Source organism: Condylostylus longicornis, unplaced genomic scaffold (genome assembly GCF_029603195.1).
Source record: "Condylostylus longicornis isolate FDR11 unplaced genomic scaffold, ASM2960319v2 ptg000115l, whole genome shotgun sequence".
Lineage (NCBI taxonomy): Eukaryota > Metazoa > Arthropoda > Insecta > Diptera > Dolichopodidae > Condylostylus > Condylostylus longicornis.
In genome coordinates, this window is record NW_026578083.1 from 182,113 (window position 1) to 198,365 (window position 16,253).

Consider the following 16,253-nt stretch of genomic DNA (forward strand, 5'->3'; position numbering starts at 1 on the left):
ATTCAATTGAAGATCTCGAATGGTTCATGAAGATTTGTTTTTCGAAAGATCAAATCTTCAAAATGAAGATTTTATTTTAAAAACAATGATGATATTTTGGCTAATCTATTTGGCAACACTGGCAATAATTAAGTTTATTGTATATTACTGTCATAGTTTTTCTCAAATTATAAGTAGAATTTTGTGATTTGAGAAATTTCTTTTGAATTTTTAATGATTTCTTATTAAATGTTTTCTCTCCCAAATTCTATTTGTAAATTTTATCAGATTCAAGGTGAAAATAAATAAAATTTAATATTTAATACATATTTTATTGACTTGACTTCGTCTTCAAGGAAAAAGGTGATTAATTTCAAATTTTTTTACACGTGTTAGAACCAAAAACGAGTCTTTTATTCAACGGGTTTTTTTTTTTATTGTCGTAATTGAAATAAATATTTAATTACTACTATACAAGCTAAATGGAAATCACCGGGAAGTGATGATTTATACTCAACATTATTTGAAAAATTATTTTTTGATATTTTTATTACTTCACCTTTAATAATTAACGAACAAGCATGTTTGCAGTATGCCAAAAAAAAAATTTGAATAGATGTGTGAAGGTTTTAGTTAAAATCAGTTTTTTAGAATTCATGAATAACTGTTAATGATTGAAGGAACACGGAGAATTCGATTCGATGTTTTAAATTGTTAGATCATTTAGGTTGACCGGTATTGCAGATTATACTACCATAGTTTAATTACCTAATTCAGTTGTTCAGTTCTTTTAAAATAAATTATCTATAAATTAAACTGTCACACAGATATGTAAAGTTAGCGCAAACCCAAAGAAAGTATTCACAGCTACTTTCTGATTATCTCTTAATTGTGGCTCAATGATTGATCTTCTAAATCTAGCTGCCCGTTAGTTTTTGTGTCCTATATGTAGATAACAATTAGTTTGACTACTATTCATTTTTTTAAACTAATTGATGTGTCATTTCTTTCCGCGATAAGCTTTTCTAATCTGGATACCCTATAGCATCTTGACATTGTAACGTGCACAAAATTTACATTTCATAATAGTTCACGGTTGCAAAATTAAGAGTCGAATATGGAAAACTTTTCAAAATATCGGCTATTCTGTTCGAACAATTGATGATTCCGCCTCCAATTAATTTGATTTTCACAAGAAAACTTAAAGGCTTACTTAGATATGTCTCGGATAAGACTCCTGTGTTCCAGTAAATGAGAATGTTCCACAGTTCCGTCTCTTTTAATTTGACATCACTGCTACCCAACAAACTCATAATAGTTAGGAAAATGGAATATTCCGCAATTTTATTTTCAAAATTATTTGAAAATTTATAAAAATTTAATAAACAGCTGGACGGGCGGATCATCAAATATAGTAGAGAAATTTGAAAATTTATTAAAAATTTACTTAAATTAACAAATCAAGAATTTCATCAGATTCAGAATAATTTTAATATTACGTGTCGTGTATTTGTTTGTGAAGGCTTACATGTATAAGTAAAAATTTTTGATTGTCAAACATATTTTTGGAAAAGTTTAATTTTAAATGTTTTGTTTTCATTTACATTTAACAAATTTTGTTTTTTTTGTTCTTATCCAAGTACATATATGTAATTGTAGGTATAAAGTTAAATGTGAGCCGTGATTTAAAATATCCTTGAATAATAAAATTTTGTTCCTCTTATATTTTTTCTGCTTAAAAATATGTGTATAACATAAAATTTGTTATTCATGAAATTTTAATATTTTATAAGGTTCTAGAACAAGGTAACATTTAAATCAAAGTTTTAAGGAAAACATAAATATAAAATATAAAAATGTTAAAGATTTTGAATGTGTTCTTTTTATATCTACTACACAATATGACGTTATTCTCTATGGTATATGAAAATTTGTTACGCATTCTTGTAAAGTGTATGTATAATATTATATGTATGTACGTAATGTATAATTGTATAATAATTTTTTAAATTTACAGTTTAAATTTTTAGAAAAATTAAGATTTTTAAACTGCTATTAAAGATTCTGTTTTTACCGACCGTATTGCATACAATAAGAGAAGTGATGTGATGGCAAAAAATTTTGAATGTTGCGTTTTTGATGGAAATGCCGAACTTTGGTCAGCCGAATTTCTGAATGGTAGGGAAGCGTAAATAAACTATTTTCAGAGAGATATCGATTTGTTGGTATGTTGGGATGCACGTTTCTCAAATTCGGCTGAACCGATTTCGAAGAAATTTTATATGGGAGTTTATTTTGGGAATTGCACAAATTGATAAATTTGGATTTGGATTAAGACTGATTGGAACTGGACCTTTTTCTGGAATAATTTTACATTTTTACTCGTACAAAGAGAAATAATCAAAAAACTTCCTTCAAATTTAATATTCGAGGTATTAAAATCCTATAGAGGTATTAATTAACCTATAAAGTTTTTGGAAAGATTAGAGCTCACAAATCGTACTATGGGACGATTTTACATTTTACCTTCTACAAACCATCTTGAAATTTAATATTTGAGTACTGTAGTTGTTACCGAAAGTAACTGGGATGGGACAAGGCAAAATTCGAACAATAACACAGTAAAAGCTTAATGGTATCATGAACATTAGAAAGAAGTTTTTAAAAGACATTCTCATATTCTTCTATAACACTTTTGCGAATGTAGACAAAACACTGTGATCGGTTATGTGCTGAGCATATCAGATTCTTTATTTTCGGAGCACAATGCAACACCCGTTAATTTTATTCTTATATTTTTTAAGAATTTTGAAGTCATCATCATCTTTTGGTTCTATAGCTCCGGGTGAGCCTTGACCTTGTTCACAATTTTCCGCCAAACTTCACGGTTCTGGGCAGCTGCCCTCCAGTCATGGACCCCAATTCTTCTACAATCGGTCTATATACCATCGAGCCATCTAGATCTAGGCCTGCCTCTTGCCCTTGTGTTGTACGGTCTTGTGTCTAAAATTCTTTTCTGCGCTCGATGCTCTGGCATTCGAGATACATATCCCATCTTAGTCTGTGTTCCTTAATATATTTGACGATATTTTTACCGATTTGATCTTATTTCATATTCCCCGTTTTCATTTAATTTTGGACCAAATATTTTTAAGATTCAAATATTTTTAACTTTTTTTCGTCACTTGTTGTCATGGTCCATGTTTCGCAGTTATATGTTAGTACAGATTGAATTAACGTCTTGTGCATTCTAATTTTTATTGACCTGTCTATTAGCCTGGATTGGAGAAGCCGCTCGTATATAAAATAGCATTTTTGTGCCGCTTGAATTCTCTCATTATGTAAAACTTCTTACACCTTCAAAGTTGTAATTGTTAAGGGTTATGTTTTGAGGGTACCCACAGAAGCAGCTCTTCTCTCTAATATTAAAACCATTTCTTTCATTTCATTAAAAGAGCTAGCCACAATTTCAATGTCATCTGCATACGCACAAACCATTGCCGATCTTATAAATATATGTCCACCTCGATCTAGCTCATGTATTGCATAATGCAGCATTATGTTAAAAATAGTGTTTGATAAAGCATCACCTTGTCTGACTCCCGTTTCTATTTTGAATTCGTTCGTTAATTTGTTTTGTACCGCTACTTTATATCTAGTCTAACTTAGTGTTAGTTTAACCATGATATTGACATTTTCGCAGCCTTCGGTATATTCTTATATTATTTTACCGCTGTGGTATGGTAATCTACACTTCTTTTATTGACTGAATTTGACATTCGTTCCACCACAGGGCTTTGGTTTCCGTATTCTGTAAGGTTTTGAAGGTTTTGTAAGATTTACTAAAGTTCCAAAATCTCTTATTCCTGTGTTCAACCCAATAAGTCCTATGCCGCACACTTGTATTTATTGGTTTGTAATATAATATTGTGCACACTTGTATTTATTGGTTTGTAATATAATATCCTATACTTGGAATTAGGAGTTCTGTGTTTCTGCAACGTAGTTCATACCATATTATGCTTAATTTTATAGAAATCACGTCCAAAATCTAAAATGACTGCATATAAATGGCATTTTCTTCATAATGAACGTATCAATATTATTCATGTGCTTATATGCTCGTAGCATTCCATATGCTAACGATATATTGTCTTCTCCACTCTACTTGGAGTGTTCAATTCATTGATTTCATTTATTTCGGATTAAATTCTTTCTGAAAGGACAAACATAATATTAAAAATTTATTTTATTAAAATTGCTTAAAGAAATCAGTAATTAGTTAATTAAAAAAAAAAAAATTTTTGGAAAAAAAAATTTTAAATTTCTTTTTTATTAAGATTATCTTATGTAACTTGGGATAAAAGTTTTTAATTTCCTGAAAATAAATTATTTGAAAATCGCCATTTAAATTTCATTTTTAAACTTAATTAGTGTTGTAATAAATCTTTGAAATTTTTTTTTTGTTTTTTGGTAACTTAGTATAATAATTATCAAATTAGGAGGAAAATTTAACTTTAAGCAAAAAGGGAAAAATCTTTTGTTTAGGAGGAATAATACAAAAAGAGAAAAGAATAGAAATACAAAAGGTCTGTTTTCTATCTTTTCGTAACCTTTTCTTTTATAGCAAACTCTGCAGCACACTTTACGTTACAGTCCTCTTAAAAGTGATCTCATAAATTCTTAATTTATTTAAAACAATATTTATGTATGTCTTCTTTTAAACAGCAAAAAGACACAACGAAGAAAATGAAGAAGCTAAATCCGCCCGCAAATGACTTTTCCGGGTGAAAGGAGCCGGAACGGAAGAACTCAAAAAGAAAAATGAAAATTTTTTTTCTCTTTCTTTTTTTTTTAAATGAAGAGGGAACCATTTACTTCATTTTTTGGATAAAAAAAATTTTTTTAAAGCTTTTTTAAATATCTTTAACCCAGAAAGGTTGTTGAGGCCAAAAACGAAAAGATGAATGAATTTACATAAAATATAAAATGCAGAGATTTTTTCTTTATCCATTTAAAAAAAAAAATATATATAAAAGAAAATTGATGTGCATAGTAGTGACTTTCAAAAAAAAAAAAAAATCCATTGAACTCGACTAAATTTATTAAATTTTTTTTTATACATAATTTTACTAAATTCATGGTTAAAGATTTTGTTTGAAATTTTTTTGAATTGGAACATCTTACAAGACCACCAAGAAACATTATTTTTATTGTGGTTGATTTATGTAAAAAAAAAAAGCATGAGAACAAGATATTTGTAGTAACGAATTCATTAACATAAAATAATTCAAATTTACCGTATTCAAATCTTAGTCCACCTCCTCCTATTGTTGAATGTTTTGTAAAAATAATTATTGCAATTCTAAAATGGTTCCATTTGAACAAAAAAGAAATATCCGATTTCATTACTATTATATGAGAATGATATCACAGCGATTATTACACGGCATTAGGAAGAGATAAACTGTAAAATAGGCACAACCACGGAAAGGTATAAGTAAGAATGTAAATCTAGGATTTGGTATGGTAATTGTGCCGCTTGGAAAATCATAACCCCACCGCCCTGAGAACAAAACCCTTCAGTTTTTCCCTTTTCCTTATGATTGATATTGACATACTTCTCCAGATTTCTCCAGCGCTTGGACTGTTTTCTATCTGATTTCTTTCTTAGTTCCCAACGAACAGTATCTTAACCCATTACGCAGAAGATCGCTAGCTCAAGAAGAAATATGTTAATTTCTACTCTCGCAAACGCGACAACTGCATGATTTCCTTTTATTGCCCACATAATCTGGCACCCAATCAGAAGCCATTTATAATAGAATTTAATGGTTTGCACCTCGGCTTAAAACAGTCTCGGAAATGTTCTCATTGGTTTGTAAATTTTTTTTTTTTGGGCATAAAACTCTCGCACCCGACCCCATGCTGCAGGTCTTTAACCCTTCAATGTACTACCTGATGGTGTGATCCCAATGGGTGACCCGAAAAGTTGCCAACAAAAATTTGTTAGAAGAAGAACGCAAAAAAAAAGGAACAAGACGTATATACCAAGGGTGGACGTCAACGAAGAAAAATGAGCCAAGGTGAGAAAACCGACCATTTAGATGTGAATTAAAAGTCTAAACAATGTTGATAATACAGTCAAAAGCACTGCAAAATCGAGCAAATTAATAAAATTTTCGCTAATAGTAAGCGCGGGAAAATCAACTAGGCTCGAGTGCAAAAAATTATTCGAAGGAGAAGTGAAATAAGGCCGTTGATTGATGAAACTAGTGTTTTAAAGTAAATATTGGTCCAGACTTGGGCTTATCTTGGATGATGGTTGTTACATTGAGCTCCGCATTATTGATTAGAATAATCAGTAGGTCATAAAACAGAGTAAATTTTCAGTAACAAGAAAATATTTTTAATACACATTTTTGGAAGCATGATGAAAATTAAAGATGAACATTAAAATTCATTTAATTTTAATTTCAATCATAATAACTTTAATAATTTGAGAGAAAAAAAAACAGGTTTTTGATTAACATTCTCTTATAAAAGATCAATCCTTTACAGTGTGTATCTGTGTGTATATAAGAACACAAACACATAAAATATTAATTTTAAAATGAACGTCATAATCCTTTTAACGCAATTTTTTTTATATTTGTTTTGATTATTTCCAAATGTTTTCATCTCTTCTTTAAAGTTTTCTAACATTGTAAAAATAACGAGGACCACAAAATAAGAAATGGAAGAAAAAGAAAAACCTCTGCCTTAAGGAAACAAGAAGATCTTGGAGAAAGAAAAAGGAACAAAAAAAAAAAGGAAATCTTGGCCTCAACTTGAAAAAGAAAAAAACGAAAAAAACTTTAAAACAAACACACAAGCAAAACAAAAAAAAGAGTGGTGAGGGGAAGGGGGGTGGGGATGGAAAGAAAGAGAAAAAAAATTAAGAACAAAGTTTTTTTTTTTTTAATTTTTTTCTTTCTTTTTCTTTTTGATTCCCAATCCACTCTTATGATGTCCTTTTACTTTAAGGATTGCTTTTCTTCGTTCATTTTTTTTTTTTTATTTACAATAAAAATACTTTTGCTTCCGATTTTATTCATTTTTATATTTGTAAATTATTTTTTTATAAACACTATGGAGAGTTGTCCTGTGAAAACTTTTTTTTTTTCAAAAAAAGAAAAGAGGAAAACAGAAAATGAAAAGTGAAAAGTGGGAAAATGAAAATTTGATAATTCCACAAACAGATGCTACAATATTCACTATTGATTGTTTTGCTTTTCACTATGACTGCTGTAGGCAGCCACAGAATTTAATTCAGCCTCGATACACACAAAAAAGAAGGAGGTATTAAAAAAAAGTAAAAAGAGAAAAACTAAGGGAAAAAAAAAATTATTTCATTTCGGTTTTTTATTTGCTCCGTATTTTACAACAACAACAACAACAACAGAAAAACAAAGATGTGGTATGAAAAAAAAACAAACAAACCAAAAAAAATTTTAAGGACGCTGCTGTATAAATTTTCAATTTTTTTCTTTATTTTTATATTTTTTTAATTTTCTCTTTCTAGTTGTTTGATTTTTCATTCAGAAATGTGGAAAAATAAAATGAGAAGATAAAAACTTAAGAAATCAAGTTTTTTTTTTTTTTTTTTTTTTTTTTTTTCATTCAATGAACTTCATCGTAAATTTAAAATTTTGAATAATAAATAATTTTTGAATTGACAGGAAAAAAAATACAATATTGAAGTTTTTATCCTTTATTTTTTTTTTTGTATTTTTTTTTTTATTTTACTTTATTTTCATCAAACTGACATTGTGAACAAAATTAGTAGCGGAAAACTATGTAAAAAGCAGGTGCAATTTCAATTGTAATAAAAAAATATTATTCAAGGATTTTTTTTTTCAATTTTATCAGATTTTAATACCAAAACAAAATTCATATTTTGGAACCATAACTTATTTTAATATTTCTAAAATTTTTATAAATATGCAAGTAGAAGGAAGTGAGGTTATGTAAGTAGCGATCACTGCAAACGTGATAGCAACCCTCTTTCCAATATAAGAGTTTCTAAACTCTAAAAAACCAAGTAACATAAGTTGGTAGAAGAGACAAATCTTGAATTGATTGAATGGTATTTGAAGTGGAGCATCACACTAAAAATAACAAGAAGCCTGGCTGGTACAAAATAGTTAATCAACTAGCAAGGTAAAGAAAAAAAATAACATGCTCTGTTAGAGACAAAAATGGCAAATTAGTTGCAAATAATGGAACACGTGGAACAGTCAAAACGAAACTTCGAAACAATCACAATATACCGAGAACATAATATAGTGAAGAAAGAATTCGGTAGTCATTGAAAAGGGGCGTTATATCATTAAACTTCCAAAAACAAGGGTACTAGTTAAAAAAAAGATTGTGAATCACTGGAGTGGCATCAAACACCTCCTGAACGGCAAACATATCTTAAAAATTTATAAAAATTTTCCAGAATTGCTTCCTAAAAAAAAAGAAAGCAGAATTCGCGAAGACCAGTTTGAGTTCCCACCTGAGAATAACGAACACCCGAAAAATTACAACAAAATGAAGATATCAAATTGAAGTCAGCTATGCTCTCAAGTGAAGTTTTAATTGGGCGCGTATTTAAAATCTTTTGTGAGAAAATTTATTTGCCAATAAAAAGCGCATAGTCAAACATATTTGTACCTTTGAAAATATTGCAAAACCACTTTATTTCATTATTTCATTGCATTTCGTGATATAAAATGCATTTTTTGAATAGAATATGAAAATGTCTTTGAAACCAAACCCGAACCAAGGAAACCATTTACATTTTCATTTAGAAAATTGAAGAGAGATTAAATGTTCACGGGTTTTTAAATGTAAGTTAAAAACTACGTTTTTGTAATTTTTCTTATTTAATTTAATTGAACCCACAGTATACGAGTATTTATTTTTTTATTATAGAAACTTGCTTTCATAAAATCTTTAAAATCTATACCCTGGTATTCTGTAATTGGAAGAAAGCATTTTTCAACAAAAACAAAAATTTGTTTTTATGTTATTTTTGCTGGTTGATATGATTTTTTTGTTGAATGTGGTGAATTTGGTGAAAAAAAAATCTCCTGTCCATGCTGCAAATACTCGTATTATATTCGGTTGCAATTTCTGGATTTAATGAACAAAAAAAATATAATTCTAAGGATTGAGAGTTTAAAAGTTTAAACCATTTTTGACTATTGCAAATTTCATTTTTATTCAGTGCATTGTACGGAAATTACGTTCATTTATCATTATTCTAAAATAATTACTGTGTTTCATCTGTTATGTATTGCCGAACCTGACATATTGCTAAATAAATGAAAGCCATACAAATTCCCTTCTGAAAATTGATTCTATAAATAAAATGGTTTATTAATTAGAATTATAAACTTTCGGATCCTTACCAGATCACATACTAGATATGGGTGGAGACTCCGTAACTGCAGACTTTTGAAATATACCGGAGGAGAAAGGCTCGATAAGGTACAGGATCTAGTATATCAAACATGGCAAGAAGAAAGTTTATTAGAAGAACGGTTATAAGATAACTTGTAATTACTATCTTGGTATACCCTTACTAAACATTGTATATAAGCTATTTACAAATGTTTTGTATTAAAAAATTAATTTGTTTTGCAGAAGAGATACTTTGCAGAAGACGATTGTCAATGTGAGTTCAGGAAGAATCGTTCTACAACAGACCAATGTTTCACATTATGTCAAATTTTTAAAAAATTCTTTGAATATTCAATTGATATACATTGTCTGTTCATAGATTTTAAACAAGCATTCGATCGTATAAATAGATCAAAAATAAAGGAAATTCTAAAAATTAAAGGTATTAAGTCTCCGAGACGAAATCCGAGAAATTAATAAAGTTGGCACTTATGATACTAACAAATACGAATGCCAAGGTACTTATTCAAAGCAAATTATTGGAAACATTTAAATATAATCCAGGAGTAAAGCAGAACGATGTACTGTCATTTTTGAATTTTAATTTAATTCTTCATAGTATCGTTCAACATGCAGATCCATGTGACGTTGTGATATTATCAAGAAATTTAAATGATTTAAAAGAAACCTACGAAAAACTTGGCAAATTGTCTAAATTGGTGGAGTTAAATATTAACGGAGGTAACACTAAATATATGCTCCGCATTAGCAATACATCAGGAATACCACAAAGCTTGATAATTAATAACCTTCAATTTGAAGTAGTTAAGGAATTTACTTATCTTGTTGTGGTATTAAATTCTGACAAAGATATATCTACTGCCATACACGAAAGAATTAATGCTGCAAATAAAGGCATATTCTGTCGATCAAAAATTATTACACTCTAAATTATTATCGAGAAACCAGCAACTGCAAATGTACAAGACATTAATAAGACCTGTTTTAACATACGGATGTGAAAATGCACTAGCATCGTTTGAAAGAAAAATATTAAGAAAAATTTATGAACCTATCAGAACGAATGATAGATTTTACCGTATTAGTTATAATCACGAAATTGATAATATAATACAAAGGTGAAATGTAATTAGATTCATAAAAGCACAAAGAATTGAATGGCTGGAATATCTAATAAGAATGGGCGATGCATTGTTAAAAAAAAAGTTTTTAAAAGAATTCCTGAAGGGTATGGAAGGTGCGGTAGAACAAGAAAAAGATGGATTGAAAATATTGAAGCAGATCTAAGAATAATGAACATTTCTAATTGGCACAATCTTGCAAAACAAAGACAGACTTTTTTCAATGGCATCAATGGCAGGAAGTAGTAGCAGAAACAATTACTCACGTAGAACTGCTTAGCTGTGATGATGATAACTAGATCACATATATGTAAATATAATGTATTCATATTTTATTTTCAAAATTCTTGGAATTTTCTTCAACACCAAGGCCAATTTAATTTTTGTCATTTTAAAGTTCAAGTAATTTTATCTATTATATTTTTATTAAATTTATATACCATACGCATTAAAAAAAATAGTATACCATGTTCATAGCTATATGGAGACCAAAACAACAAATTTTTAATAAAAGCTCAAACCCTCATGAATCTATATTATATAAATTGTCATAAGTGTATATTTTTAGCTTAAAATAAGGATAACAACATAAAACTTTACGAATTTTTTCTAAAAATACACAATGTAATATGTTGTCTATGTTAAAAATATGCAAGAACGACAGGAAATAAAAACAAAAATTAAATTATACATACATAAATAATATGAAATATACGTGGAATACATGTGTAACAAGGATGTGTGATTGCATACGGATAATATTATGCTATATATAGAGTTAAAAAAACATCAAAATTTTGTGCCTTAGAAATACGTGCGTTATTTAATAAAATGTCCTTAATGTATACGCAAGAATATTGATCAATAATAATTGAATTGGGAAATTTTTTGTTAAATTTTTTATTTTATACACGGAATTTTTAATGGTAAGGAAATTGTGGGATTCTATTGTTACTTACCATTTAATAAAAAAGAAAAAAATATTCAATTTTCAATGAAAAATATCATAACCAAAGGTTGAATAGTCAAAAGCAATATACACAGGACATTACTTTTTTGCTTTTATTTACAGCATTTTGTAGATACTCAAAACATTGAATTCCAAAAACTTTGTATGGCATTTTATATTTCATCAGTTAAGCAACACATACAATATGTATGTGTTGTATGTCTGGCTTACTACCGAATACGGATATAAAGTTCTGTCAGTAGGACATTTTCATTTATTCATGAGCTTGTATCGTATATCATCATTTTCTGTCTATTATTAAAAAAAGTATTATTCAGCTACTTCGTTACTTAACTGTGTAGGATATTTGGCAACTTGAATTCTATATATAAGGCTATTATTTGAATTAACTTCAATATGTATTCATCGTCTTCATTAAATTTCTACGAAAACTTGTTTGCTTAATCATTCATTCCTTCCGATTAATGGACACAGATATTTTTGCGTAAAAATTACGAAAAAAAAACTTATTCGTGTTGAATGATTTTAAAAAAAAAACCATTTTTACCGACCGCATCGCATACAATAAGGGAAGTTACGTATTGGCACCAAATTACGGACGTCGAGTTTTCTGTCGGAATCCCACTTCAGCATAATCGGGGTAGAACGCCACGATTTTGCATTTTTCACCGATATTTAAGTTTTGCATTGTTTGGTACCTGAAGTAACTAGTCGAACTTTTCAGTTTATTCCGTTGGCATAAAGTGAAACTATGCTGAGAGCTTAATATAAATTTTTCTAGTTATTTTAACAGAAAGCTTAATTGGAAAGAAGTGTTTAAAATCGATATTAATAATTTTCTATAATACTTTCACTAAACTAGACAATACAAATTGAGATCGCTTAGTTGTTGACCATATCCGATTTTTTTCGTATTTAATTATTACGAAATACGAGGGCTATCCCAGAATTAAGTAGCCTAACCAAGAAAACACAAAAATTTTGACAAAATTTATTTTTATTTCTCAACATAGTCTCCTTTTAGGTCGATACACTTTTGCCAACGGTGTTGAATTGCTTCGATACCATTTTTATAGTAAGAACTGGGGAACTCTGCAAAATAGCCATCAACGTCAGACTCTACCTCTTCATTTGTAAAAAATCTTCTTCCACCAAACCATTTTTTCAAGTTTGGAAATAGAAAATAATCTGAGAGGGGCTAAATGTGGTGAATAGGGTGCGTGAAGAAGCAGTTCAAACTTCAATTCATTAATTTTTACCATGGCGATTGCAGATATGTGAACTGGTGCATTGTCTTGATGAAACAACACTTTTTACTTCGACATATGTGGACATTTTACTTTTATTTCTTCACTCAAACGATAAACAGTTATAAGTTTGCATAATACTCGCCGTTGATTGTTTTTCCCTTCCGAATAATAAAAATTATCCCACGCGCATCCCAAAAAAACGGACGCCATAACTTTTCCAACCGATAAAGTTGTTTTTGCCTTCTTCGGAGCCGGTTCTCCTCTACTGGTCCATTGTTTCGACTGCTCTTTTGTTTCAGGAGTGTAATGATGAACCCATGTTTCATCCATTGTTATAAATCGACGCAAAAATTCGGTCTTATTTTTAGTAAACATGGCCAAACAGTTCATTGAAACATCCTCCCGATGTTGTTTGTGGTCGATTGTGAGTAAACGCGGCACCAATCTTGCGCAAAGCTTTTTCATGTACAAATTTTCGGTCAATATCCGATGTACAGCACTTTTTGATAAACCTACTATTTCAGCTAACTCACGCACTTTCAATCGACGGTCGTCTAGTATAATTTCGCAGATTTTTTTAACCGTTTCTGGCGTGGTGACCTCATTTGTCGACCAGTGCGATGTTCATCTTCACAGCTCGTACTGCCACGTTTAAACTGCGCTACCCAATTTTTAATCATCGCATATGAGGGAGCATACTCCCCTAGTGTAGAATCTAGTTCACTTTTGATACCGGCTGGACTAAGACCTTTCATATAAAAATATTGAATGACATAACGATGACCAATTTTATGCATATTAAAAATTTACTGAAAAGTTTCACTATTAATAGTCGGTAATCTGAAAAGAAAAAAAATAAAAGTGTGACAGTTAATCCATAAAATGATACGGCTTTCTGCCAGGCTTATTTTTTTTTTTCAAAATTTTTGTGTTTTCTTGGTTAGGCTACTTAATTCTGGGACAACCCTCGTACGTATGTGGCTGTGTGTTTGTGATAACATTGATTAAGAATTTCACAAAATCTTTTTCCATTTTTAATTTGAATGTAGTGTGCCAGCTGTAAAAAATTATTATTGAAAATTGAAAAACAAATTAAAAATTAATTAAAAAAAAAAATTTTTTTTTTTTGATTAAAATTTTTACTTTAGTTTTAATTAGTGTATATAGAAGCCCACAATATGATATTATTAAAAAATAAAATCCCTTATCGTATGGAATGCGCTCGGCAGAAAAGCATTAATTAAATTTTGTGTTTTCATAACATTCATTTTAAGTTTACAAAAATTGTCAATAGCCAGTAACGAAAATTCAAATTTTTTTTTTTCAATTATTAATAATTAATCAAGTTAATTTGAAACTTATTAGAATTTTAAACTACCACCTCTTCAATTCAATAAATTAAAAAATAGCAATGATTTCCATTTAAAAACAAAAATTGTTTTAGTTCTATAAGGTTTGAAAAGATCAAAATTCATGCTAACTGCATTTATAATAGAAGCCTATAATTATGCAACCTACATTGAAAATTTTCAAAATTTTGAAAAATTATACCGTAAAATTATTTGTACACATGAATGTTATTTAAAACAGGTGGTTCAATTTAAATGAAAAAAAAAAATTTTTGATTAAAATTCTGAACAAAATTTACAATTGAATTTTTTATTAAATTTTCTCTTTTATAAATTTTATTTCCACTTATAAACCTAGAATTTTTAGCACACCTACATGAAAATGTGAAATTTTTGTTTACCTCTTTTCCCTAAATCATTTGTCAAATTGAAATTTACATAAAGTGTAAGTGGATTTTCTTCACAGAATTCTTAATAATTTTTGTGAATTTTTTCTTTTTTTTGTCAGGAAAAGAATGAAACGTGCCTTTCCCGTAGAATTTCTTTGAATTTTTGTTTTTGTTTCCTTTTAAAGTTATTAAATGCAACAGTTGTATTAAAATGCGCCTCCATTCGATATTCACCCGCCCCGCCGCTCCCCTCCTTCACTCCTATCTAATTAATATTAATTTTGTGTTGTTATAAAGTGAAAGGGCAGAAATTATGGTTTGCAAAGTAATTTTTTAAATATATAAATAAATATTTTAAAAAGGGTTTAAAATTATTAAAAAAAAAAAATGTGTTAGTGTATTGACAAAGAAAACAACCCTTATTACATGGAAGTGTGAACACAATTTTTAATATTTATATAGCATAGCAATTATAATCGTTTACCGGTAGTCGGAATGGTCTAGTTAACAATTTTGTTATAGGCTATTGTTTGTGTAAAATTTTGTAATTAAAAAGTAATGGAAAAAAATTGAAGAAATTTGTAATTTAATTCTATAACTAGTTACAATAGATTTTGAACCCTAATTCTGAACACCAAATTATACAGTACAACTTTTTACATACCGGGTATTAAAAAACAATGCACTTATTTAATAGAAAGTTCCATAATTCAGATAGTATCTTTAATAACTTAAAGCATTTTTGTGTCCGAACTTTCGGATTGAAACAGCTTTTTCACCAACAGCCAAGGTAGGCTTGTGTTTAAATGTACTTCGTTTTTTGACATTTTCTCACTGATTCTGTCACACTATATGATTATTTGCACAAGGCTTGATTATTTATACAAGGCCTGTGAACTCCGAAATTTTACATTAACTCCGAATTTTTAGGTGATTCCGAAATTTCTCCGAATTTCGTGTTATTGAATTTTCGTGAACAGGAATAGTGTTTTTAATTTAACATCGTAACATTAAACAAATTGCTGACTGATCACAACATTTTTAAAGAATTTTTTTTTTAAGAAATATAAAAGAAATCATTAAAATTAATGAACTGATCTATTAAAATTATGCATGAGAAGATAATGTACAAAAAAAAAATTTGATTCCACCAAGTAGATAATAAAATAATGTACAGTTTCTTCCGGTATATTTTATTGTTAACAACTTATTCTTAGGTATTCCAAAATATACAGTGATGTAAAAGATTAGATTTGCCATTTAACCAAAAATAAATTTGATATCCCGTGTTGAAATAAAATCCGAATTTTCAGTTTTACTATATTTTGTTGAACAAACTTTGAATTTACATAATTGAATGAGTCCACTGTAGAAAAAAAAATTACTGCTCAATTGACTGAGAAACCTAACGCTTTTGAATAGTTAAAAACCTTCGCTCTAAAATTTCACTTATAAGTGAAATGTAAAAATTGAAGGGCCCATAACAATTTTTTTTTCTCTTTGTGTTTCACTTCAATTTCTTTTGTATTTTTTCCATAATATTTCTTTTTATTAAGGATATTAATTTCAGGGTATTTAATTTAAGAATTGAAGAATGAAACAAAAACAAAAAGAATAATGTATGAATGTTGTACATTATGAAAAATATAGTTTAAAAACATGAAATTCCAGTCATTATTATTCTTGTTTCTCACCACATTCACTCGTATACACTCAAACATTCACATAGAATTTTATTATAT